Source organism: Mirounga leonina, unplaced genomic scaffold (genome assembly GCF_011800145.1).
Source record: "Mirounga leonina isolate KUSES-001 unplaced genomic scaffold, KU_Mleo_1.0 Mir_153, whole genome shotgun sequence".
Classification (NCBI taxonomy): domain Eukaryota; kingdom Metazoa; phylum Chordata; class Mammalia; order Carnivora; family Phocidae; genus Mirounga; species Mirounga leonina.
Window position 1 is genome coordinate 36,930,369 of NW_023270387.1, and position 3,851 is coordinate 36,934,219.

Consider the following 3,851-nt stretch of genomic DNA (forward strand, 5'->3'; position numbering starts at 1 on the left):
AGTTGACCCGGTCTCAGGTCAGCTAGTTTCTTTATAAGGTCTGGGTGTGGATCGCTACTCCACTGGCCTGGTTAATTTACCAATTTTTCTGTGGAGTTCAGCCGTGAGATCCAGGCCAAGCTGTCCTCCAACTGACGCTAGGGCATCCTGGATCAGTTCTGGGGGCCATAAAACTGGAGGCCAACTGGGAAGTGACTAAGCTGCCGCACAGAATGAAAGTAACTGCCACCAACAGAGGGCCTACTATGTGCCAGGCACCGACACAGGCTCCCTGCATAATCTCAGTCTTCCAGCGAGCCAGCGAAGCAGCTTATTATTGATAATAAGGGCACCCAGGACACCCATACCATCCTCATCCCTCCATATGGCTGCTTGAACGTATGCAGAAAGCGCTCTCATCAGCCTCATCTTTGGTTTGTATAAAATTCCATGAGCTAGGCTCAGGGTGTCATTCCCACTTTACAAAGAGAAAACAGCCACAGAGAGCATCTGTCTAGGATCACACAGGTGATGGGGGCAGATGTGGGCCTGCCTGCATTGTGTGCCTCCCGGGTCAGGGCTCCCTTTGCACCGAAGCTGTCCAGAGAGTGTTTGGCCCCCACTCCCCATGGCTGCAGGGGCCAGGTCCTGCCCAAACGGAGGGCAAGAGCCCCGAAATGATCTCATTTCTGCCACTGATAATCTCTGTAAGATACAAACTCTCCAAGCTGTGGTTTCTTCATCGGGAAGCTGGCCTTGGTAATACCAGCGCCAGCTTCTCTGTGGAGTTTTCGAGAATCAGATGTGATTAGGTCAGTGAAGACATTTTGAAAAGTACAACCTGGAGACAAGTGTTATTATTATTGTCCCCACAAGTGTTATTATTAGGGGCATGGTGTTCAGAGGAAAGCTGAATTTCTTTGCTTGTAAGCATTTTAAGGTGACCTTTTAAACAAGGAGCCAGCTGGGTTCTTAGTTCACAGTAGTTTAGAATGTTTTAATGCAGAGGTTTTGAAAGCATAGATGAATCCAGAGAGAAATATTTGCAGGCACTGTTCCCAGAAACAGCCAGAGGAGAAACCGGAGCTCCCGTGGGGAGCGGGGTTGGGGTCAGGAAGCTGGCCCAGATTTCTGCTGCCACCAGCTTCTCATCCCCAGAGGCAGGAAATCCTTGCAGCTCCCGGCCCTTTCCCACACTGACTTCCTGCTTCCCCCTGCCGGAGCGCACGCTCTCCGCAGGCCTTTGGATCTTGAACTAGGGGGTGGGGAGGAAGAGGGAGGAGGGTCTGTGTGCGGAAATGCTCCGCCCAGGGGGAGAAGGAGCCGGTGTGGGAGAGGGCTGCGGGGCTCTTCGGCTAGAGTGGGCGGGGCGTCTTGTATGTTTCCTATCGCGCGCTGTATACAAGGGACTGCCAGGGAGCCCTACCTGTGTCTGTTTCAGAATGAGGGCACCCGGGCTCAGGGCTGGGCAGGGTGTCACGGCGGGACTATGGCACAGCTCCTAAGTGGTGGTGCTAGATTTAGGACGCGTCTAGTCAACTCTATACTCACGGCAAACCTCTTCTTCCTGAGGATCTCTCTGGGTGTTTGGTGAAGGATAGGCAGACCCAACACGGTGCGTGGTGCTTGACACCCCCTCCCCTGGCAATATTCTGAACACGAATGCTTACTCTCCATGCCCCAAGCTCTGGATTTGCCTCTTCCCTCTGGCCTTCTGTCTTGCTCTTCTTGAACATTCAGCACAGTTACACAATTCCCAAACATACCAAACATGTCTCCCTGCCCTGGTTCCCACCCAGCCTCCCTCCCAGTGCTCACCACTCTGCCCCGCCCCCACACCCCAGTGGGCTGGCAACTATCTACCGTTAAATCATAAACTGAGGCATATAAAAAATTTTGAGTTTATTTGAGCAGTGTTGATTTGAATAGGATAGTGCCAAACTAGACGTGGTTACGAGTGCTCCAATGACAGGAGTTCAGGGAAAGACTTTTCTAGAGAAAAGGCAGACACGAAGCAAGGAGATTATTGATCGGCTCTAGCTTAAAGCCCAGTTGGCTGTTTGTGATTGCTGGCCCTTGGGTTTTGATTCCGTAACCTTGAGGCCTTGACGGGCTTCGATTTTGGTTTGTTTATGCGGGTACCACACCAGTCTAATGGCCTCCTAATGGCCTCCTGGTTTGATTAACTTAACACGACTCATCTTTTAAGGCTCAGACAAAGGGTTGTTACTTCTGTGATGCCCTTCCTCATTCCACCATCCACGCAAAGGTAGAATTGCTTCTTTCTTCCTTTAAGCTCCCACCGTGATAGGTACAATTGTCCACCATAATATGTATAATATTTTATTGTTCTTGTATTTACAGGTCTACCTCTCCCAAGAGATTATAAACCCTTTAGGACAGGAACCATAGATTATAGATTTTGGAATTTCCACAACTTGTCACAGGGGACTTACTAAGTGTTATTTTAATTTGAAAACGTGTTAGTGCACAGATGCTATATTACCACATTTTCACTGTAAACATTTCAAGCAATAAAGGTAATAAGAAATTCCTTCTTGCCCCCAATTCAATCTCATTACCCTTCCCAGAGTAATCAATATGGCATACATCTTTCCAGACCTTTCTTTATGCCTTTACATACCTCATCTACAAACACAGAGAAATATATAAGGTAGTTAAGTAAAAATAGAATTATACTATTAATTGTTTTACAATTAATTACAATGCCTTTTTTCACTTAAAAATACCTTCCAGACATCTTAGTGAGTCAACATGTTTAAGCCTGCTCAATTCACTTTATTTATTTATTTTTTTAATTTTTAAGTCGATTCCACGCCCAACATGGAGCTTGAACTCAAAACCCTGAGATCAAAAGTCACATGCTCTGCCAACTGAGCCAGCTAGGTGCCCCTTCCCAATCCTTTTTAAATGCCAGTATTCCACAGTATGAAGAGACCATAGTTTGATTTAGCTAGTTCTCTACTAATGGACATTTATGTGGTTTCTAATATTTTGCTATTATAAACAATACTGCAGTGAATATCCCAGGACATGCCTCTCAGAACACAAGGCTGAGTATTTCTCTCTGTCAGCATCTCTCAACCAAACTGTATACTGGACTCACCAGGGGAGCCTTTAAAAAAATGAACATACATGCAAAAATCCTCAACAGAGGATTAATAAATCAAATCCAACAATATATAAAGGGAATTATACACCACAACCCAGTAGATGCAAAGCTGGTTCAACATTCCAAATCAATTAGTAGAACACATCACATCAACAAGCTAAAGAAGAAAAATCATAGGAGCATAGCAATTGATACAGAAAAGTGTTTGACAAAATCCAACACCCAATCATGATAAGAAGTCTCAGAAAACTAAGTATAGAGGGAAGCTTCCTTGGCTTGATAAAGAATATCTAAAAACACCTAGCTGCAGCTAACATCAGACTTAACAGTGAGAAACCAGATGCTTTTCCCCTACAGTCAAGAGTAGGCAAGGATGTCTTCAATCACCCCTCCTTTCAACATCACACTGCAAGTCTGAGCTAATGTCATAAAGCAGGAAAATGAAATAAAAGGAATACAGAAAGAAATAAAGAAATAAAACTTTCTTTGTTTGCAGATGACATGATTGTCTGTGTAGAAAATCCCAAAGACTCCCCCAAAAAACTCCTGAAACTAATAAATGACTCTAGTAAACTTGTGAGATACAAAGTCAACTGCTTCTGTATATACCAACAATCAATGATTGGAATTTATGTAAAGGAACACTATTTACATTAGCACCAAAAAAAAAAAGAAAGAAAGAAAAAAGAAAATACTTAGCTGTAAAATCTAACCAAGTTTATAAAAGGTCTATACGAGG